This window comes from Lynx canadensis, chromosome B2 (genome assembly GCF_007474595.2).
Source record: "Lynx canadensis isolate LIC74 chromosome B2, mLynCan4.pri.v2, whole genome shotgun sequence".
Taxonomy (NCBI): Eukaryota; Metazoa; Chordata; class Mammalia; order Carnivora; family Felidae; genus Lynx; species Lynx canadensis.
Genome location: NC_044307.1, coordinates 65,678,129 through 65,703,115, shown reverse-complemented (window position 1 = coordinate 65,703,115; position 24,987 = coordinate 65,678,129). Strand labels below are relative to the sequence as shown.

Below are 24,987 nucleotides of genomic sequence, written 5' to 3'. Positions count from 1 at the left end.
CCGCAAAGCTCACTAATAAAAAAGAAACTGTTTATACAAGTTGTAAAGAAAATAGATGACAACACAGTGGAACATTTGTTATTGTACCTTTCAATGCAGTTCATGTCAAACATTTCGGTATGTTTAAAAATGAGCCAAACCGTTGCTAAGAAGCAACACAGTTATATATGTTTATAAAGCCTCTTTTTGAATTTAGCATCAAGTATTATGTTTGCCTTCAACTATAGATAATACAAAAAAATGGGATAATAATCCAAAAGTGGGATGGGGAGCCTTTCTTGTTTTGTTTTTTGGTTTGTTTTTTTTTTTTTTAAGGACAAGATACAAATATTTCTACCAAAAAAAAAAAAAAAAAACAACAAACAACCCAATTTATTTAAAATACACACACACACACACACACACACACACACACACACACACACATGTTTTTAAATTTAAAGACTGCACCATGCAGGATTATACCCTGATTAGGTACCCTGGGATGTGTTCCAAACTAATCTAAAGTCTGTGTAATACCTTATCTTAACAATTTACAGATGTTAAGCAACCAAACACAAACTTAAATGAAAGATTATTGTGATAGAATATGGCTTCTGAAACTCCATGCCATACATCAGAATTATGAAGAACATGGGAAAAATTTTTATTTTTAAAATTTTTCCTAAGTGTTTATTTTTGAGAAAGAGAGCACGAGTGGAGGAGGGGCATAATGAGAGAGACACACACACACAGAATCCAAACAGGCTCCCAGGCTCTGAGCTGTCAGCACAGAGCCCCATGCAGGGCTCAAACTCATGAACTGGGGGATCATGACTTGAGCCGAAGTCGGATGCTTAACCGACTGAGCCAACCAGACACCCTTGGAAAATTTTATTCAGAACTTTTGCACTAATAGCATTTTAAATTCCACCTAGAGAATCCTTAAGAAATACAATAGACCATTTTATGGCAGAAAAATCATATTCACATGTAAGAAATACTTTATACATGAAATGTTACAGATCTAGACATACAGAGCAGAAGAAATGTGCCTTAGATTTATTTATTCTCAATGATATCACTAAGGTGATTAGTGATGACAGTGAGGTACAGAATTCCTATGTTAACACAATTGTCTTGTTTATAAAAATCTGGGGCACCTGGGTGGCTCAGTCAGTTAATCCTCTGACTCTTGGTTTCAGCTCAGGTCATGATCTCAGAGTCCGTGATTTCTGGTCCCACATTCGGCTCTGCACTGATGGCACAGAGCCTGCTTAGGATTCTCTGTCTCCCTGTCTTTCTGCCTCTCCCTTGCTCAATTTTTATCTCTCTCTTTCTCTCTGTAACATGAAGAATAAATATAAGCATGAAGACTTTTTACAAAGATAAAATGTGAAATACTGAATTGTATTTAATACAGCATTCAAAAATAGTTATACTAACATTTTGAAAAACATGAAAAAGAAAACAGGAGATATTCAGCTTTATTATAGATGCTGCATTTTCTGAATATTTTTACTCATTTTCCTTACTTTCTCTATTCAGTGAAGGTACTCACGCTAGCAGAAACTGGGGACAAAATTATTAAGGTGATATTTCAACTTTTTTGACAATAATAGATGAGACAGTAGAAAATAATTGATTACTAAGCAGACGACAATAAGAGAGTTCTCTTTGGTACTTGTTTCAGAGTGCACGTGCATTTCTCCCAGTCTTTTGTTATTGCTGTTGCTATTTCATTAGTTTATTTTTTTCCTTTTGGAAGTTCTATAAAATACATGAGCAGAGAAGTGAACTGATATATCTCAGGTTTTATAATAAGGTCCCTCTGATTGCTGTGTTAAGTTGAGCATAAAATGTAGGGAATCCATTGTGGAATTTTTGTGAACTGAATTCTAATACTGGTATTTTTATTCTCTTTTGGTTCCTCTTTAGCAGATACATTTCCCTATCCCTTTAGGTTATCTATTTGTGTAATTGTGTTGGATATGCATTTCTTTTTATATATAGCAAAAGCCTTAACTATTTTTTTAATTCAGCCCAAGAATCTTTGTGTTTTAGTAGCATCCAAACACACACCAATCCTTACTTTATATTTCCTGACTGACATGATAATATAAGATGTTCCTCTATTCATGGAAAGTAAATGCTCACACCCGCACTCTGGATACCACCCCTCTTGCCCAGTGAGGATTTCACTCCATCACTGACCCCTTCATTTTCCTGCGTCTTCAACCTTGCCTTCTCTATTTCTCCTTTCCTCTTGGCATATAACTATTAAAGAATTTAGAATAATCAAAACTTTTTTGTCTTTGACCTGTTCTCTCTCTAGCCACTGATTTTTCTCTAAAAATCTTTAAAATCAAGCTACCTGTTAATGTAACCTAAATTAATACTCTCTCCACTTTGTTACATCCCTTTTATTTCTCAATAATCTGACTCCAGTCTCTAAAGCTGTATTTAATTATCTTTCACAGACATTAGTGATTTCTTCCATGAAGCTAATTTCACATATAGACACTTTCTCATCTTTTTCCTATAGAGTGTATGTAATTTAAGACTACCTATCTTTTTTTGGTTTCTGGATATTAATGATAATTTTCTGTTCTCGTCTACATCCTACTTGCATCACCTCTTCTTGTATTCCTTGCTAAAAATCTTCCTTCTTCACTCTTACTAAATGTTAAGGTCACACAGAGCTCCATTTCTGCTCTTCTGCATTTCTTATTCCAATAGATTCCATGTGAGATGGAAACAGAACTTCTATTTTTTTAATCACAACCCTTTCTGAAAAATATTTTTCAGAAAGTTTATACGATAAATTAGTATTTGTTTAATAAATTAAATTGGTGATTACTATACTGTATGACCACCCACACAGCAAATCAAGCAATTAATGTGAGTGATCCTAACCTGCCCTCTCCCTAATGCTTCTTCCAATAATAACTCTGATTCCTGAATATAATGACTCAAATTTGCTTCCTCTTACCTATTCCCACTGTACTGACTAATCTGAGGTCATGATCTCTTTCTATCAAGATTTCTATAACTGATAGCCTAATAGATTTTCTTCTTCCTTTTATTGGCCCTGCAATAAATCCTCCATACCTTTTCACATCTTCCAAAATTTAAATTTGACAAAATCACTCCCTGTATTCAAGATATCATCATAACTCTTGTTTAGCATACTATGGTTCTTTCTTATGTTTTCAACCTCATCAACAGCTATTTCCCACATACACTCCATTCTCCAGTTTTCTGAACATCGTGCAGTTCCTAGAATTTGTTCCAGATGTTTATAGCTATATGACCTCATTTAAAGGTTCACCCCATATCCAAATGGATTTATAAATTTTATAACATCTTAATTTTTCACATGTATTTATTGATAAGGTAAAATTTTCATATGTATCTTATCTCCCAGAGTTATGCATTATGAAGAAAACTAATAAGATTATTGTGTGTTCAACATAGTATTCCTAAAACTTGATATCTCATTTTTCTACTTTTAATGGCATAAACTCCTAATTTCAATAATGAAATAGGGACCCCTGGGTGGCTCAGTCAGTGAAGCATCTGACTTTGGCTCAGGTCATAATCCCATGGCTTGTGGGTTCAAGCCTATGTCAGGCTCCTTGCACTCACAGCGCGGAGCCTGCTTGGGATTCTCTCTCCCTCTCTCTGTCTCTGTCTCTGTCTCTCTCTCAAAATAAATAAATAAACATTAAAAAATAATGAAAACGCAAAGTGTTATTTGTTCTTATTCTGTTATGCTGGGATACCAAACACTATAATATACTACACAACTGCAGAATTTAGACTGATAAAGATCATTACTGTATAATACCTACAATGTATTTATATCTATCCCTGAAGTGAATTATTACAGAAAGAGCATAACAAATGTTTTTATGTTGAATTGTTCTAAAACTACATGGTCTAAAATAGTGAATAAGCCAATATACTTAAAAACCATAAGAGACTCTTGACTGTAGAGAACTGAGGGTTGCTGGTGGAGAGGTGGGTGGGGGATGGGCTAAGTGGGTGATAGATATAAAGGAGGACACTTGTTGTGGTAAGCACTGGGTGTTATGTGTAAGTAGTGAATCACTAAATTCTACTCCTGAAACTAATATTACACTATATGTTAACTAACTAGAATTTAAATAAAAATTTGAAATAAACAAAAAAGATTTAAAAAACACATGTATAGCCTTTATGGTTTAAAAACATTTTATTCTGGCTTGTAAGTTTTGGGTAGTACCACAGTAGTAGCCCAGAAATAGGTATAGATAGATCTTTGAGTCTTTATCCAGATTCTAAACTGCTCTTGTTTAAGGTAAGACTCTAGAATGCCTGACAGTGAATAGCTATTGGGACCATTAAGCTGAAGAAATAATTCAAATACATTTTCTTTTCAAGTCAAATGGAATAACCACCAGGATAGATCACAGGCAGCCCATTAAAAAAAAAATCTCAATACATTTAGAGAACTGTTATCACACAGCATATATTCTCTGATCAGTATTTAATAAAATTATGAGGCAGTTGGGTGGCTCAATCAGTTAAGTGTCCACCTTTTGATTTTGGCTCAGGTCATGATCCCATGGTTCATGAGACTGAGCCCCACACTGGGGATTCTCTCTCTCCCCCTCTTTCCTACCCTCCCCCAGTGGCACTCTCTCTCTCTCTCTCTCTCTCTCAAAATAAATAAATAAAACTTTTAAGAAGTTAGCATTTAAAAACTTAATAAAATTAGACAATAACTCAAAATTCTGGAAATAGCATAATTTTGGAAATAAAGCAACACATATCTAAATGTGACAAGGCCAAAAATATCACAAGAGACATTAAAATAAGTATGGATCTGAATAATACTAAAAATATAACCTATCAAAACTTGTGAGATGCACCAAAAACACGTCTTAGAGAGAAAACTTAGCATTAAATACTCTATTGCAAAAGAAACAATTATAAAATCAATGATCTAAGTTTCTACCTTAAGAATAAAAATGAATGAATGAATTAACACAAATAAATATAGAAACACAAATAAAGAAGAAAATAATAAAGATGAAAGTGGAAACCAATAAAGTATAAAATTTGAAAATCAATAACCTAAAGAAAATCAGTAAAATAAAAACATATGGCTCTTGCAAGGGACTAATAAAATTGATGAACATCCCCTTGACTGATCAAGAAAAACCACAGAGAATAAAACTACCAAAAGGGAGGGCATCATTAAGGACCCGGGATTAATTAAAAAGATAAACACTGGAATATTATTAACAATTTTATGCCAATAAATTAATTAACATGGATCAAATAAATTCCATAAAAATGTCAAATTAGCAAAATGGACACAAAAAGAAATAGAAAACCTGAATATTCCTGTAACTAATATAGAAGTTGAATTCATAATTAAAAGACAACTTACAATTAAAATGCCAGAACCAACTATCTTCACTAGAAAATTATTTTTAACATATTTGAAGAGTAAATTATATCAATCTTACAAAAGCATTTTTTTTAATTAAAAAAGGAAAATAACTCACTCCCACTTCTAAACCCATTTTATAAGGTCAACTTAGTCCTAATACTAAACTCCTGATACAGGAAACCCTGCTATTAGAAATTACAATAAAAATCCAACATTCCTCTTATGAAAAATTATATGTTAACAAGTTGTACAACATAAAATAAGTGAACAAATTCTTATAAAAATGCAACTTTCCAAGACTGAATCATGAAAAAATAGAAAATCTGAACAAATGTATTACTAGTAAGATTGAATCAATAATCAAAAACTTCCCAACAGACAAAAGTGCAGGACCATATGGATTCACTAGTGAATTACACCATTCGAAGAATTAATAGCAATCCTTTTCAAACTTTTCCAAACAGAAAAGAAAGGAACACTTTTATACTCATTTTACAAGGCCAGCATTACTCTGATGCCAAAACTAGACAAGTACACCACAAAAAAATAAAATCAGACTAATATACCTGATGGACATAAATGTGAAAATCTTCAACAGAATATTAATAAACCAAATTGAACAATACACTAAAAGGATCATACACCATGACCAAGTGGGACTTATTCCAGGCGTGCAAGAATGGTTCAATATCCACAAACCAGTCAATGTGATATATCACTTAGTGAAATTAAAAATAAAAATAATACAATATCCCAATAAGTGCAGAAAAAGCCTCTGACAAAATTCAACATCCATTTATGATAAAAATTATCAACAAAGTTGATATAGAGGGAGCTTACCTCAACATAGTGAAGGCCATATATGACAAGCCCACAGCTAACATCATACTTAGTGGAAAAAAAAACTCAAAAACTTCCTCCAAAATCAGGAACAAGACAAGGATGCCCACTATCCCCACTTTAACTTAATGCATTATTGGAACTCCTAGCCATAGCAATTAGGCAAGAAAAAGGATTAAAGGCATCCAAATTTCAAATGGCAAATTTGCAGATGGCATGATGTTATATTTAGAAAACCTTAAAGGCTCCACCAAAAAATTGTTAGAATTGATAAATGAATTCAGAAAAGTTGCAAGACTTAAAAAATCAACATACAAAAATAGTGTTTCTATTCAGTAATAATGAACTATCAGAAAGAAAAATAAAGAAAATAATCCCATATGCAATTGCATCAAAAAGAATAAAATATCCAGGAATAAATTTAACCAAGGAAGTGAAAGACATGTACACTGAAAACTATAAGACATTAATAGAAGAAATTAAAGAAGACACAAGTTGAAAGATATTCTGTGCTCATGGATTAGAAGAACTGACATTGTTAAAATGTCCATACTATCCAAAACAATCTACAGATTCAATGCAATCCCTATCAAAATTCCACTGGCATTTTTCACAGAAATAGAACAAACAATACTAAAGTTTGTATGGAACCACAAAAGACCCCCCAATCAACCAAAACAATCTTCAGAAAGAAGAACAAACTGGAGGTATCAGGCTCCCTGATTTAAAATTATATTTCAAAGCTATAATAATCAAAACAGTATGGCATTGGTATAAAAACAGACACATAGATCAATGGAACAGAATAGAGAGCCCAGAAATAAACCCGTATTTATATGATCACTTAATTTCTGACAAATGGGTCATGAATATACAGTGGGGAAAGAAAAATCTCTTCAATAAATGGTGTTGGGGAAATTGGGTGACATATGCAAAAGAATGAAACTGGATCTCTACCTTGCAAGATACACAAAATCAACTTGAAATGATTAAAGATTTTAACATAAGCTGTATGTTATGTTATGTTATGTTATGTTATGTTATGTTATGTTATGCTTACCTTATGTTAAAGATTTTAACATAAGATTTGGAACCATAAAAATGTTAGAAAAAAAGTATAGGTCATAGGCTCCTTGACATCAGTCTTGGCATCAGTTTTTTGATCTGACACCAAAAGCAAAGGCAACAGAAACAAAAATAAATAAGTGGTATTACATCAAACTAAAAACCTTCTGCACAGCAAATGCAATCATCAAATGCACAACAAGGCAACCTACTGAATAGAAGAAAATATTTGTAAATCATGTATCTGATAAGGGTTTAATATCCAACATATATAAATAACTTATACCACTCAACAGCAAATAAATAAATAAATATTTTTTTAAAAAATGGGCAGAAGATCTGAATAGACATTTTTCCAAAGAAGATATACATATGTCAATAGACACATGAAACATACGTTAAACATTACTAACCACCAGGTAAATGCAAATCAAACCACAATGAGATATTACCTTACACCTGTTAGAATGGGTATTATAAAAAAGACAAGAAACAGCAAGTGTTGGAAAGGATGTGGAATAAAAGGAACACTTTGTGTACTGTTGGTATGGTTACTATGAAAACAATACAGAGATCCCTCAAATAATTAGTAAAACTACCATATAATCCAGCAATTCCGCTTCTGGGTACTTATTTGAGAAAAGGAAAACACTAACTTGTAAAGACATATGCACTGAAGGGGGTCAAAAGGTACAAACTTTCAGTTATAAAACAATTTATGGGGATATACTGTACAGCACAGTTACTAGAGTTAATAATAATGTATCACATATTTGAAAGTTGCTAAGAGAGTAAATCTCAAAAGTTCTCATCACAAGAAAAAATTTTCTTGCCAAGTATGCAAAGATAATGTTAACTAGAGTTATTGTGTCAATTATACCTCAATTAAAAAAAAATAAATATCTTAGAAACATAGAAGCAAAAATCTTTCCAAAAATAATTAGAAAATCTACAGAAAACCTACCACTAACAATACACTTGATGAAAGCACAAAGCTTTCTACCTAAGATCAGGAACAAGGCAAGGATGTCTGCTCTCAATACCACTATTAACCATTGTTGTAGAGGTCAAAACAAATATAATAAGACAATAACAAGAAACAAAACGTAAGTTTTGAAAAGGAAAAAGTAAATCTATCCTTATTTTCAGAAGCCATGATAGTATATATAGGAACTCCTAAAGAATCTACAAAACACTACTGGAACTAATAAGCAAGCTTAGCATGTTATAGGATGCTAAAGTCAATAGCAGAATATAAAGTCAATATACAAATATCAATTTTATTTCCATATACTAGCAGTAAAAAACTTGAGAGTTATTTTTTAAATGCCATTTATAAAAACATATAAAACTGATACCTAAGGGTAGATTTAACAAAATATGTGCAAAATATCTGCATTAAAATTTATACAACATTCCTTAAAAAAATTTATGACAATTGCTATGGACTGGACTGCATTCCCTTCAAAGTTCTTATGTTGAAAAACTAACCACAAATGTGACTGTATTTGGAAATAGGGCCTACAAGGAGATAATTAAGATTAAATGAGGTCAGAAGAGTAGGGCCCTGACCTGACAGGATTAGGATTAGTGTGCTGCTAAGAGAGAAGAGAGCACTGTCGCCACCTAGCCCCCTCTCTGCCCTGCCTTTACAAGCACAGAGAAAAGGCCAGATTTGGACACAGCCAGAAAAAAAAGAGAGCTCTCCTCTCTTTTATTTTTTAGCCTTATTATTTCAATTTGATTCTTTTATATAGTTTCTGGTTCTTTGTTTAAATTCTGTCTTGTCCACCTAACAGCAGACCAAGATTGCTGGCATTTTAACTTTAGACTTCTCAGTCTCCAGAATTGTAAGAAATTTCTGTTGTTTAAACCACACCGTCTATGGTATTTTCTTTATGGCAGCTCAAGCAGACTAATATAAAAAAATAAAATAAAGTAAGTGGAGGTACACATAATATTTATTGATTGGAAAGGTCAGCATTGTTTTGATGCCGTTTCTCCCAAAAGTGAGGTACTGCCAGATGACTACATACAGATCAGGAGAGAGAAGTTTGGTAGTGTTTTCTCTATGTGTTACTGGTAGGTAGTTCAGACAAGACTTTATCCTGTATAGTTCCCCTTGGGTGGAGTTCTCATTAGAGTGTTCTCCTAGGGCCTCAGTAGTACCATTTCTTCCCCTTATTCCTATCTACTAGATAGTTCATGGCTTCCCAGCTTTAAACCAACTCAATCCATGACTGGATTAAAGCAATCTGCTTCTATCCTTCGTGCCTGGAAAAAGCAAAGTACACTGTTTTCGATGCATAATAACGTTACAAGAGCCTCAAATTATAGCCATGATTTTTCATAAAAAATATAAGACATCCATACAAAAATTACTACAATACCAAGAGGCAATACCACTTGAAGAGACAAAGACAGAGATAGAGAGAGATGGATACAGAAAGACAGAAACAGATGAAGAGAGAGTGGGAGAAGAATAAAGAGAGAGGGAGAGATAGACACACTTAATGGAAATAGACTCACAGGAGATCCAGATATCACAGTCATAAGATATGTATTTCAATACATTGTTCAATATGTTCAATAAGTTAGGTGGACAAGACAGAGAATTTAAACAGAGAACCAGAAACTATACAAAAGAATCAAACTTAAATTCTAAGGCTGAAAAATAAATATAGCAAAATAATTAAGAACACAGTAGATTGGTATACTTTCACATTAGACAAAACAAGATAAAATTAGTAAATTCAAATTAGGTTTAAATGTGCAGGCTGAAGTAGAGAAAGGAAAAAGTATTGAAATACAAAATAGGGATAATCATAAGAGATATGTAAAACATGGTGAAAAGGCTTATCATATGGGTAATTGGAGTCCTAGAAGGAGAGAATATAACGTATGGAGCAGAGGCAACACCTGAGGCCATGATTTTCCAAAACCAACTGCTATGGGCAGAATGCTTCTGTCTCCCCTATATTCATAAGTTGAATCCCTAATTCCCAATATGACAGTATTGGGGGCCTTTGGGAGGTAAAGGGATTTAGAAGTGGTGATGAGGGTGGGGCCCTATAATAGGATTAATGCCTTTATAAGAAGAAGAAATCAGAGCTCTCTCTCCCCCATCATGTGAGGAAACAGGAGAAGGTTGCTGTCAGAAAGATGGCTCTTATCAAGAATCAAAGCAGCCTGCACTTTGATATTGAACTTCCTAGCCTCCATAACTGTGAGAAATAAATGTCTCATATTTAAGCCACCCAGATTATAGTATTTCGTTATAATAGCCAAAGGTGACTAAAACACCAACGAAAACCATCATGCCAAGACTCAAGAATTGCTGTAAACCCTAAACAGAATAAACACAAAAACAAAAAATTAGCTAAAACAATACATAGGCATGCCATAATGAAACTACCAAAAACCAAAACCAAAATTTTTAAAGTAGCCACAGGGAAAAGATACATTATTTTCAAAGGAGTAATCATAAAATTAACAACTGACCTCTCAACAGAAGTTAGAAAACATATAATTATATTTTTGGTGATAAAGACAAATAAATGCCAAATACAATTCTATAGTAGTGAAAAATATCTTTTAAAATAAAGGCATTTTGATTCTAAAAAAAAGTGTGTTATCTGCAACCACAGTAAAAAAAATATTAAGGAGAGTTTTTAACAGAAGGAAAATGATGCTAGGTGGAAACAAAGATATGGCAAATGTTGGAAAGCAAAAATTGGTAAATCTAAATGGAGATTGATGACAAACAAGAATAACTTATAATATTAATCTTATAAACTAAAACATAATAACAGCATTAAATGTTGGAAGGGAAAAACTATATTAATTTAGTATAAGGTTCTTGTATATTCCAAGAAGTGATAAATATATTAATATACATTAAGCATTTATAATATTTTGTGGATAACAAATAAAATAATGTATCACTAACAAGCTAGTGGAAGGATAAAATGCTTAATATAATTAATTCAAAAGTAAGTAAGAAGGTAGGAGATAGAAAATATAAAGTAAAATGGTAAATTTAAACCTAAATATAATGTCACTTTATGGAATGTTTACACAATAAATGTTTCAACTAAAAGGAATAAATCATCAAACTGAATTTTGTAAGCCACGTAAGTGAACTATTTGCTAATTAGAAGAGATTCCCCTTGAATATAAGGATACAAGGGGATTAAATGAAGAAAAAGCAAAGAAATATCACACAAACACTAACCAGAAGAAAGCTGGTAGAGTTACAATAATATCAGAACAAGTAGAGTTTATGTAAGAAACCTTACTAAAGATAAAATAAAGTGAATTTTATTGTGATATAAGATTAATCCATCCAAAAGACACTATATTCTAATTTATATGCATTAACAACATAATGTCAACATATATAAAGGAGAACTTGACAAAAATAGGCAAATCACAAGTATAATGTGAGATTTACAAACACATCTCTAAGTGACTGACGGAACATGCACAATAAAAATCAGTAAGCATATAGAAGAATTGAGTAAAATTTGGCTTCATTGATATGTATAGGTAGAACTATGCTCATTAGTTGCAAAATAACAAATGTGCAAATGTGCTCTCTATATATTAATGCAATCCTCCATTAACATTTACAAAAAATCCTACCCTCCAAGTCTTTCTGGAAATGTATAAGGTCACTCTAAAATTGTTGTGGGAATGCTAAAGGCCAAGAAGAACCAAGATAACCTTGAAAAAATAATTTCAGAGACCTACATTGTTTTTATTCCATTATCCCTATGTTCCATTAGGCATAATCCTTTTTTAAAACATCAGTTACTAGGCCAATTGGACAGTTACCACTCTTTTATTTAAGACAGATGATTCTTATCTATTCTAAAAAATATACATCCATATAACTGTAGTGTAAGATCTGAGAGTTGTTCCTTTTCTTTTTTTAATTGAAGTATAATTAACATACAGTGTTTTATATTATTTTCAGGTGTAGAGCAAAATGATTCAACAATTCTATACATCACTCAGTGCTCATCACAATAAGTGTAGTAATCATCTGTCACCAAACAACACTTTTACAGTCTTATTGACAATATTCCCTATGCTGTGCTTTTTCCTCTCCATAACTTATTTATTTTGTGACTGGAAGCTTGTACCTTTTAATACCTTTGACCTCTTTTCCCCATGCACCACCCCCACCTCCCCTTTGGCAACCATCTGTTTGTTCTTTCTACTTAAGAGTCTGGGATTGGGGCACCTGGGTGGCTCAGTAGGTTGGGCGTCCGACTTCAGCTCAGGTCATGATCTCACAGTCTGTGAGCTTGAGCCCTGCGTGGGGCTCTGTGCTGACAGCTCAGAGCCTGGAGCCTGCTTCCCAGTCTGTGTCTCCCTCTATCTCTGCTCCTCCCCTGCTCATGCTCTGTCTCTCTCTGTCTCAAAAATAAATAAAAACATTAAAAAAAAAAAGAGTCTGGGATTATTTTATCTCTGTTTTCCTTTGTTTCTTAAATTCCACATATGGGTGAGATTATATGGTATCTGTCTTAGCATTATATCTAGATCAATTCATGTTGTTGTATATGGCAAGATCTCATTCTTTTTTAGTGCCAAGTAATATTCCATTGCATATAAATACCAAACCTTCTTTATTCATTCATTTAACAATGGACACTTGGCTTGTTTCCATATCTTAGCTATTGTAAATAATGCTGCAATAAACATAGGACTGCATGCATCTTTCTAAATTATTGTTTTCATTTCCTTTGGATAAATACCCAGTAGTGGAATGACTGGATCATATGGTATTTCTATTTTTAATTTTTTTGAGGAAATTCTGTACTGTTTTTACACAATGACTGTAACAATTTGCATTACCACCAACAGAGCACAAGGGTTCCTTCTTCTTACATCCTCACCAACATGTTATTTCTTGTCTTTTTGATTCAGGCCATTCTCACAGGTATAAGATAATACTTTGATTTTGATTTGTATTCAGCTGATGATGAGTCATGTTGAGCATCTTTTAACGTGTCTGTTGGCCATCTGTATGTTTTCCTGCAACTTTACTGAATTAATTTATCAGTTCTAGTAGCTTTTTTGTGGAGACTTTAGGGTTTTCTTTATTTAGTATCAGGTCATCTGAGAATAGTGAGTTTAACTTCTTCCTTACCACTTTCGATGTCTTTTATTTCTTTTTCTTGTCTGATTGCTAGGGCTTGGACTTCCAATACTATGCTGAATAAAAATGACGTGAATGGACATTGTTGTCTTTTTCCTGATACTAAGGTAAAAATACAGTTTTTCACCACTGAGTATGATGTTAGCTGTGAGGTTTTCATATATGACCTTTATTATGTTGAGGTATGTTCCCTATAAATCTACTTATTGAGAGTTTTCACCATGAGTGGATGATGTACTTTGTCAAACACTTTTTGGCATTTATTGAGAGGATCATATGGTTTTATCCTTTCTTTTGATAATATGATGTATCACATTAATTGATTTGTGAATGTTGATCCACCCATTTAATCCATGAAATAAATGCCACTTGATCTTGGTGAATGATTTTTAAATATATTTTTGAATTTGGTTTGCAATATTTTGTTGGGGATTTTTCCATCTATGTTCATCAGAGATTTTGGCCTGCAGTTTTCTTTTTTGTAGTGTCTATCTGGTTTGGGTATCAGGGTAATGCTGAATGAATTTGGAAGCTATTCTTCCTCTTCTATTTTTGGAGTTTGAGAAGGCATTAACTTCTTTAAATGCTTGTTAGAATTCACCTGTGATGCCTTCTGGTACTGGACTTTTGTTTGTGGGGAGTTTTTTTTTTTTTTTTTTTTTTTTTATTACTGATCCAAATTCATTGCTAGCAAGCAGTCTAGTCAAATTTTCTATTTCTTTCTGATTCAGTCTTGAGAGATTTTTTGTTTCTAAGCATTTATCCATTTCTTCTAGGCTCCCCAATTTGTTGGCATATAATTTTTCATAATATTTTCTTATAATCCTTTGTATTTCTGTCATATTGATTGTTACTTGTCCTCTTTAATTTCTGGAATTATTTATTTGAATCCTCTCTTTTTTTCTCATGATGAGTCAGACTTAAGGTTTATCAATTTTCTTTACCTTCTCAAAGAACGAGCTCCTGGTTTCATTGATCTTTTCACTTTTGTTTTGTTTTGTTTTATTTTGTTTTGTTTGTTTGTTTGCTTGTTTTTGGTTTAGTCCCTATTTCATTTATTTCTGTTCTAATCTTTTTATTTCTTTCCTACTACTGGCTTTGGGCTTTGTCTGTTCCTTTTCTGGCTCTTTTAGGTGTAAGGTTAGGTTGTTTATTAGAGATTTTTCTTATTTCCTGAAGTTGGCCTGTATTGCTATAAAATTCCATTTTAGATCTGCTCTCCTTTTGCTGCATCCCAAAGATTTTGCACCATTGTCTTTTCCTTTCTTTTGTTCCCATGTATTTCGTGTATGTTTTTTTAAATTTTTTTTCTTTTAACGTTTATTTATTTTTGGGACAGAGAGAGACAGAGCATGAGCGGGGTAGGGGCAGAGAGAGAGGGAGACACAGAATCGGAAACAGGCTCCAGGCTCTGAGCCATCAGCCCAGAGCCTGACGCGGGGCTCGAACTCATGGACCGCGAGATCGTGACCTGGCTGAAGTCGGACGTTTAACCGACTGCACCACCCAGGCGCCCCTATTTCATGTATTTTTAATTTCCTCTTCCATTACTTGGTTAATCCATTCATTATTTAGCCTCCAAATATTTGTGTTCTTTCCAGATTTTTTTCCTGTAATTGATTTTAGGTTTCATACAGTTGGGGGTCAGAAAAGATGCATGGCATGATGTCAGTCTTCTTGAATTTACAGAGACTTGTTTTGTGGCTTAACGTGATCATCCTGAAGAATGTTCCACGTGCTCTCGAAAAGAATGTGTATTCCACTGTTATAGATGGAATGTTCTTTATATGTTTGTTAGGTCTATCTGGTCTAATCTGTAATTCAAAGCCATTGTTTCCTTGTTGGTTATCTGTTTGGGCAATCTATCCATTGATGTAAGTGAGGTGGTAAAGTCCCCTACTATTATTTTATTTCCGTTCATTTCTCCTTTTAAGTCAGTTAAGAGGCACTGTCATATTGGGTGCATAGATATTTATGATTGTTATATCCTCTTGTTAGATTGATTTCTTTATCCTTATGTACTGTCCTTCTTTGTCTCTTGATACAGTCTTTCTTTTAAAGTCTATTTTGTCTGATATAAATATTGTTTCCACAGCTTTCAATTCCATTTGCATAGTAAATATTTTTTCATCCCTTCACTTTCAATCTGTATGTGTCTTTAGGTCTGAAGTAAGTGTCTTGTAGGTAGCAAATAGATGGGCCATGCTTTTTTATCCATTTAGTTGCCCTATGTCTTTTAATTGGAGTATTAAGTCCATTTACATTTAAAGTAATTACTGATCAGTATGTACTAATTGCCATTTTGTTACTTGCTTTCTGATTGTCCTTGTAGTTCTACTCTGTTTCTTCTTTCTTGCTCTTTTCTCTTTTGGCTTGATTGTTTTCTTTATTATTATGCTTGGATTCCTTTCTCTTTGTGTGCGTATCTATTATAGGTTTTTGACTCATGGTTACCATTAATTTCATACATAACATCTTATGTGTATTGTAGTCTATATTAAGTTGATGGTAGGTCAAATTTGACTCCATTCCAAAAGTACTAAATTTTTTACTTCTCTCTCCATATTTTATGTGGACAGTGTCATATTTTATATCCTTTTATTTTGTGAATGCCTTGACTGATTTTTGTAGATCTAATTGATTTTACTGCTTTTGTGTTTTAACTTGCATACTGGTTTTATAACCTACTACCTTTACCATATGTTTGCATTTAACTGTGAATTTTTTTCCTTTCCTAATTTTCTTACCTCTACTTATGGACTTTTCTTTATACTCAAAGTCTTCCCTTTAATGTTACTTATAGGGCTGGTTTGGTGGTGATGAACTCCTTAAATTTTATTTACTTATGAAACTCTTTATCTCTCTTTCCATTCTGAATGATAATCTTGCCAGGAAGAGTATTCTTGGTTGCAGGTTTTTTTTTTTTCTTTAAATATTTTGAATATATCATGCCAGTCTCTTCGGTCTGCAAAATTTCTGTGAAAAGTAATTTGATAGCTTTTATGGGATTTCCCTTGTATGTAACTATTTTTGTTTCTCTTGCTGCTTTTAAAATTCTCTCTTTATCACTACTTTTTGCCATTTTAATTATCATGTGTGTGGGCATGGACCTCTTTTGGTTAATTTTGTTAGGGGCTCTCTGCACTTTCAGGATCTGGATATCTGTTTCCTTCCCCAGATTTGGGAAGTTTTCAGCTATTATTTCTTCAAATAAATTTTCTTCCTTCTTCTCTCTCTCTTCTTTTTCTGTGAAATGTGAAATTATTATAATGTGAAGATTATTACCCTCATTGAGGTCACTGAGTTCCCTTAACCTATTCTCATTTTTTTTTTATGATTCCTTTTTCTCTTTGCGGTTCAGCTTGCTTGCTTCCCATTACTCCATCTTCTAGATGGCTGATCTGTTCTGCATTCTCTAATCTGCTGTTTCCCTCAAGTGTATTTTTTATTTCAGTTATTGAATTCTTCATCTCTGTTCTCTCTCTCTCTCTTTGTTAAAGGTCTGAGATCCTCCACTCTTTTCTCATGCTAAGTGAGTACTTGTGACCATTACTTTGAATTCTTTACCAGGTATATCGCTGTCTCCATCTCATTTAGATCTTTTGCTATGATTTTGTCTTGTTCTTTCATTTGGGATATATTCCTGTCTCATCACTTTCTCTAAGTCTTTGTGTTTGTTTCTATGCATTAGGAAGGTCAAGTACATCTCTTGATCTTGAATGTAGTGGCCGTATAAAGTAGAGGTCTTGTGGTGCCCTGAGCACAATGCCCCCTGGTCATTAGGACCATGTACTCTTAAGGGTGTATGTGGGTGCAAATGGCCTACTGTGGCTGAATCATATTTGCGTTCAGTCTAGCTGGATGCATCAGGCAAAGTTTGGTCCCTGTGCTGTTGAGGGCCTGTCTGAGGTCACCTCAGGCTTTTAGCTGGATGGTGTCAGCAGTCAGGGTACCTGTTGGCACTCAGACTTTCTGCTGTAGTTGCATGTACATGGAGCTACATGGCACTCTCCCTGCACTGCTCCCTGAGAGGCTTTCATTGGTGGGCCAACCCAAAAGTGAAACCAGATGTCTGCCCTTAGTTCTTCTGCTGGGGCTGTAGTTGCTCCAAACTGCAGGACACCCTCCTTAATGCTGTCAGCTAAAAGCCTCTGGCATGCTGGTATGTGTAGTTATCCCCTCCCTACTACCCCAATGCCAGGGCAACAGTCACTTTGGAGTGGTGCCAGTCCCTGCCAGGGCTGCTTGCAGGTTATGTCTGGGCAAGAGCTGCTTTGGAGGAATGCCTTCTGAGTGGGGCAGGTCTGCATGGGATGTGAGGGCAGGGCATATGGTCCTAGCAAGGTATGTGGAGAGTGTTTGTGCTGGTTCCATGTATCCAGCTATCTAGGTTAGGGGAGGGGAAGAGAAATGGTGTCCACCAGCACCTTTTTTCTTTTTTTTAATTTTTTTTTTTCAACGTTTTTATTTATTTTTGGGACAGAGAGAGACAGAGCATGAACGGGGGAGGGGCAGAGAGAGAGGCAGACACAGAGTCAGAAACAGGCTCCAGGCTCTGAGCCATCAGCCCAGAGCCTGACGCGGGGCTCGAACTCACGGACCGCGAGATCGTGACCTGGCTGAAGTCGGACGCTTAACCGACTGCGCCACCCAGGCGCCCCCAGCACCTTTTTTCTTAGAGAAGTCTCCTAAAGATCTCTGCCCCTCCAGTGCACATTCTGAGATTATTAAATAAATCTTCTTCATAAATACCCCTGGCACTTTTCAAACTGCTACTTTCATTCTGTGTGTTGGCCAGGTTATTTGTTAGGCTAGCTCTTTAAGGGCAAGGTATGTGGAGAGTGTTTGTGCTGGTTCCATGTATACAGCTATCCAGGTTAGGGGAGGGGAAGAGAAATGGTGTCCACCAGCACCTTTTATCTTAGAGAGGCTAGCTCTTTAAGGACAAGGACTCAGTCTCCTATTGCCCTCCAGCTCTCTTGGAGCTCAGTCCACTGATTTTTAAGGTACTCAGAGGTAAGCCCCACTGATTTAAAAATCTTGTAAAGTTAAGCTCCACTGGTTTTCAAAGCCAAATGTTATAGGGTCTGGTCTTTCCAGTGGAATTCCCTGTGCCCGAGGTGCCTGGTATGGGGTCTGACCTTCCGTCTTCTCCATGTTTGTGGTATCCCTCCCTTTGTGGTTAGTCTCACCAGGGGTTTGGTTCAAGCACATCTCTGCCCCTCCTATCCTATTCGATGTGGCCTCCTCTCTACATTTAACTATAGGTCTGTTCTGCCAGTCTTCTGGTCACTTTCAGTTTTACATGTATCGCCATTATCTGGGTGTGTTGGTGGAAGGAAGTGAGCTCAGGATCCTCGAGTCTGCCAGCTTCCTCTATCTCCCATCCTTTTCTTTAAGGCCCAGAATATTTGCCTAACAGGGATCCCATCTGAACATAAACTCACATTCAGAGCATGATTATGTCCAAAAAGCTGTGCATAGAGAGCTACAGGGTTTTAGTAGCCAAGGTGCTGACATGGGAGTTTTCAGAGGGTTGAGATAACCTGGAGGAGTGGACCCTGTGGCTATAAACTTACAAGAAGATTTGAATGGTAATTTTGATAAATTGTGAGGGGCTGATTGTAGAGTAGCATGAGAAATTCCTGGGGGCCACATTCTTAGCCCCCCACCTTCACTTTTGTGGGCTTTACATCTAGGAAACCCATCATATTCTCACAGAGAACAGCCAAGAAAAAAATCCTCATGTTTCTCAGAAGAAAAGCTGAACAAACTGAAAACCAACTCTTCTTAGATCCATCAGAGGATGTTTTTTCTTTGTTTGTAATGCAAGTGCCTTGCTGAAGGTTTGATTGCTGAGGCATCCATCCACTTCAAAGAAACATTCACTTCACAGATGGGTATCTAATAAACACAGTGCCAGCCACAGACTAGATAAAGAAGCAGCCCACCTCCTTACCCTAAGGCTCCTTTGTTTATGAGGTTTTGGTTAATTTCCACAACTGACCATTTGGACTGCCTATTTTTTTCTCTCCCCTTGCTTTAAAGTCCTGCTATTATGTTTGAAATTCACCAATAAAGCGTGAGCCCCAGAACTCTAGGCCCTCATCCTACACTCCAGTAAAAGCAAAACCCCAGGCCTGCATGCTCTCACTCTTGCTCTTGCCCTCAACCTCTCTGTCTGTCTCTTTCTCTCTCCTCAGTGTGTGGCCTCAGGTGTGCCCCGTAATTTCCAGGACTTGTAAGTAATAATTTTTGTTCAAAGTTTCCTGATGCTAAGGGTGCCTTGCAATCATAAGAACCACAAAGACTGTGCCAGCCACAACACTGGTCATAGACACGCTGAGACTGGCACACAACAGTACCTGTAAAAGATTCACAATGACTATATATCTTGGATTTTCTGGTATTCTTACATTGATAGAATTTAATTATTTCAATAAATGTAGATTAATAACATGTTAATTATATGTAGATTAATGATTATGCATTTGTAAGAATTTTCACATTAGCCAATTAACCAGTTTATTTTTCCTTTAACTTCTCACAGCATGTTTTTGATACATTTTTTTATTTTCATATTAATCTCTAGCTTTTTGTTGCAGTTGTCCTCCCTATGACTGCAGCTCCTTGAAAGGTGAGTCTTTTTTATTTTCTTTTAATCTTATAGACCAACCATCCTATGCTCTAGACATAATTGATGCTCAATAAATTTCTGTTGAATTGTTCATTTCCTATGCATTTTAGAGTTGTACAATGATTACATTCAGCCATTGGTTAGTTGTCAGAAAGCATAGCAATATACTGCTCCTTAGTAGGAGCCAAAAACCTCAACCAAAACAAAAGGGAAAAGGTTCTGTTTTTTGTATAATGTGTAGCTCTTTCCACATGGAATTATCTTCCCAGCTTGCAGAATTATAGCTGTTTCATATAGATGTATATATATTATTTTCTTTCCAGGAATTGAGCAGTCTGCCAAGCAGAGACAATTCATCTCACAGAACAGCAAAGATATTATGAAATAGCATAATTGCTTGCATATTCAAGTTTATAATTAATTTTATACCTTCATTAGGTGAGAGTTATGTTCTCAATAGAGTCTCCCCTCGCATCTTTTTCTTTTCTCCTGCATCTTTTATACCTAATAAATAAATAAATTTATTTATACCAAATAAATTCTGCCCTTTTATGCCTTGTGTGTTTTAAATTTTGAACATTAAAAAAAGTTTCTGTAACAATTACAACCACCTTATACAAGCAAACACATAACTGCAACTGTTAAACTCATTGGATTTTCCAAAATAATACATTTGAGGAGATAGCACTACAGACTGGCAGGTCCCATCTATGATCCTCAGTAACCTTGTATCAAAATAATTGTCATATCAAATTAAACAATTGTCAATCATATTAGGTTTGCTTCACCTGGACCCTCCTCAGAATCTTTCCTAAGTTTCCTCCAAAATGTTCTACCTTGGAAAGTATGTAAACCTGATTTTGTCTGACTACAGGTGTGTTGCTGCTGTTTTTATCTGATTGGTTATATAATGTAATAATGTAAGTTTTGATTTTATTACATAACTTATTATAGCAAATTTGTAAATTATTTCAGTATTTTTAGAACTAACAGAGATTAGAAAGTGGTCATGTAAAATTTCCAACTATCTTTGTACTATATTTTGTTATGAGAATAATATCCTATTATAGTTCTTGAAAACTTAGGACTTTATTAAAATTGTGGGGCGTAGTTCTTTCAAATATCAAAGGTCAGCTCCATCCTAAGGAGAAATGTCTTTACTGGCTAACTTTAGAAATAAACATATGTCCTGGTCCAGGTCTAGAATTTAAAGATGAGAAAACTCCCTTTTTTTTACAAATGAGTAAATTGACTCAGAGAGGTCATGAACTGTCCAAGGTTTCACAATGCAGTCTCAGGAGTTTTTAATGGCAGGGCAGGGTAGGATGGGTGGGGAAATATACATATTTCTTGCCTCCTAATTTATGGTTCCATTAGTGGCAGTATTTCTATGAATGCTGTCATAATAACAGAACACACAACCAGTAAGTAAGCATATGTCCACACATGTGCACACACACATGCTAGATATGCACTGCACAAGAACCTTAGAAATATCGGTAGTATAAAACCAAAGTTGGGGATACAGTTGGGAACAGAACCACCTAAATACATTAAAGAAATCATAGAAAAGCAGGCAGATTTAAAGGAGAAGGGTATAGCATAGTGGCTAAGAACTACCTCTGTTACTTGTTAGTAGTTATGATCCTAGGCAAGCTACCCAACTTTTCTGTGCCTCAGTTTCCTCGCTGTAAAATAGGCACACTAATGGTACTTCTTCCAACTTTTCTTGTGATGGTTAAAATAGTTAACATTTGTGAAGTACTTGAAATAATGCCTGACACATAATAAGTGCTATAAAAATGTTTGGTAAGTAAATGAAATATGGGGTTTAAGAACAAGCATTTCCCATCCAGCTCATGCTATCCTTCCTACTTAAGTAGTAAGCCCAGTCTTATATACCATGTATATAGTATATTGTGAGAGAAAGACAGAGAGAGAGAGAGAGAGAGAGAGAGAGAGAGAGAGAAAGGGATTGCTCTTCTTTGTTACAGTAGAAGAGAGTATTAGAGACAACAAGCCCATATTGCAGTGGTAAGATTTAGCCTCTGATATAAGGAAGAATTTATTGCCAGTAAGAGCCAAATACAGTTCAGATAACAGGATGGCATGTTTTTCTCCCCTGTAAAGAGTATTTTTGAAGACTAATCTGAGCAGGTTGTGGCGAAGGTACTCACAGAGAATCAGAAAACCTCTCAAGACCTCTTCTTTGTAATTTTTAAACTCTGATATCTGATATCACATGTTTCAACTTTTATCCTGATGTGGCTGGTCACTTTTTCCATTCAAATAGAATATACACCCTTCCAACTTTAAGCACTTACAGAAATTCTAGACTAAAATTATTTTCAGCTGCATTTATAACTGCAATATGGTCCACCTGAACCAAATGTAACAATAATTCTGGCTGTCATTATTAGGGTCCTAATGATTAAAAAGTAGCAAAGGGCTTCCAATGGCTAAAGTGTACCCTGTGGCCCTTCACCTAGGAGCGGATGCTTAAATTGAAGACAATATCAAGAATGAGAACCTGAGAAGTAGAATGGAAAGGAAAGCAAAAAATAAGACAGGAAAATCAGACCTGTGAATACTGATAAGCAAACAAAAAGAACAGAAATTACTGCATATTTTTGTTTACTTCAATTCCTGCAAAACTAGGTTGAGACATTAGATTACCTATAAGGCAAACAATTCTAGCTATTCTAGCTTGAGAGATTTCTATACAATAAAATATACTTATTAATGAAGATGTGGAGGTCAAATATGCTTTAACATTTGTACTCATAAACAGAAAAAGTCCTCATGCCTCAGATTCCAATGTCTTAATTATTTCACGTCCTGACATTTCTTTTTTTTTTTTTTTTCAACGTTTATTTATTTTTGGGACAGAGAGAGACAGAGCATGAACAGGGGAGGGGCAGAGAGAGAGGGAGACACAGAATCGGAAACAGGCTCCAGGCTCTGAGCCATCAGCCCAGAGCCCGACGCGGGGCTCGAACTCCCGGACCGCGAGATCGTGACCTGGCTGAAGTCGGACGCTTAACCGACTGCGCCACCCAGGCACCCCATGTCCTGACATTTCAAGAGGACATAAGGCATATCCTCTAGAGTCACCATGTCAAATTCCTACTCTACGCAGGAAACCGTTAGTAGACTTACACCTCTCCTTCTTTATTCCCTGATAAAGTGCATTTTAACTATTTTCTGAAATTTAGGACCATTATAAATTGAAGAGAAGTCATTCTGAGTTATAAACCTTTGTCAAAACATATATGGCTTTAAATTAGACTATCTTATTAATGGCCAACAGCTTGAATAACACTTATTAGACATAGAATGAATAGTTGTCAGTTTTTGTTGTCGCTGTGTCTTAAACAGGCTTGGATATGATTTTCTGCTTCAGTAACATCTGACTGCATCGCCTGCTACAGAGAAAGAAATCAGGCAATCATGAATTTGTGCCCAGAAAACTGTGGCCCAGGACACATTTACTTTTAGTTATATTTGACTTTTTCTCTCATTTTTTCCCCATCCCTTTCTCACCATTTTTAGGATCCTTCTGTTATCCTTTAATTGCCAAAAGCTACGATGGATCAGAATTTTCATTCAAGTAATAGGGTCTTATCCAGTAATGTGTTATTTGTTGTTGAGTGTAATGCTTCTAGCAGAAAATATGTACAAATATGATAATTAAGAAGAAACATTTAGTACCAAGGGAAATTAGTTATGTCCCCTCTGTCACAGACTAGAGTAATTCTATTCTCTTCTCAAACTGGGGTTTGATCTTCACAGGCAGCACTAAATGTCAACTGAACATCTAGACAGCATGATGGGAGGAAGGGGAAACCCTGTGTTCATCACCAAGGTTTTAACTTAATGTCTTTCTTTCCCTGCCCTCGGAGTCATAATCGTAAGACCACAGAAAAATGTGAGGTTCCGTACACATTTCTTTCCGTCATTGGCAGCCTCTTGACCATCCCTCCACCAAGATTTTCTACTATCCAAAACTTGCCACTCTTCTCAAATACCACAGTTTTATGGTTGAGACTTTGTTAACTCAATTATTTTCCTTTGGATGCCAGTTCCCATGAAACAATAAATATGGGTTATCTTTCCCCAATACCATGAACTTAAAGAATTTCCTACTTTGATATGTCTTATTAATTGAAACAGAAACAGGACCAATTCCACATTCTGGTTTTCTAAAATGTCTTTCTTCCTCCAAGAAACCACTGTCAACATATACCTAAAATGAAATTATACATCTTGCTGCTTCTAGTCTTGAGATAAACATCATATCCAAAAGCATCTTATGACTAGCCTACACATTAGAAAGAAATTGAAATAGCTTTCAATTAAAAAAAAAAAGGAAACAGACACACATACATCAATCACCATTAACACTGTATCCTACACATGCAAATAAGTTTATCCACTCCATACCAAAATATCACAACTAATATAACCATGGTTATTAAAGAACTTAAAAGGATAACTTACTTAACAAAACTTTGCCATGGAGAAGTCTGTTTGAATAAATTCTCCTCTTTCTAATAAATTCACATTGGCAAATTTTCCCTTGTACTTCACATACTAAATAAGTTTTGACTCCCTCCCTAATTCCATATGTATTATTGCTAGTGGTGATGTTTACCAAAAATGTCATCCATTTTTTAAGGTTTATACAGTTTTTGTAAAGTGTTCTCCTGTTGTTTATTTCACACCTGTTAACCTAACTCTTTCTTTATGATGCTCTGTTTTGTTACCTTGGAAATAATATCATAACATAGCAGAAACACCTGCCATTGCAAGATGATTCCTGCTTAATATGAATCTGGAGTTAACCTCATTTCT

General features: G+C 35.0%; 1 protein-coding gene across 20 annotated transcripts in view; it reads right to left on the bottom strand.

Moving 5' to 3' along the window:
* RIMS1 (regulating synaptic membrane exocytosis 1) overlaps nucleotides 1-24,987 on the bottom strand; it is a 488,852-nt gene that overhangs the window by 229,622 nt on the left and 234,243 nt on the right. The window contains exons 1-2 of one of the 20 annotated variants that reach the window (XM_032593200.1): nucleotides 14,351-14,355; nucleotides 12,164-12,167 (exon numbers count right to left, since the gene is read on the bottom strand). The exons of the other annotated variants lie outside the window; for them this stretch is intronic. The gene's annotated coding sequence lies outside the window, so the exon portion shown is untranslated. Of the gene's footprint in view, nucleotides 1-12,163; nucleotides 12,168-14,350; nucleotides 14,356-24,987 lie in introns of those variants that run through there. 20 annotated transcript variants of the gene reach the window in all.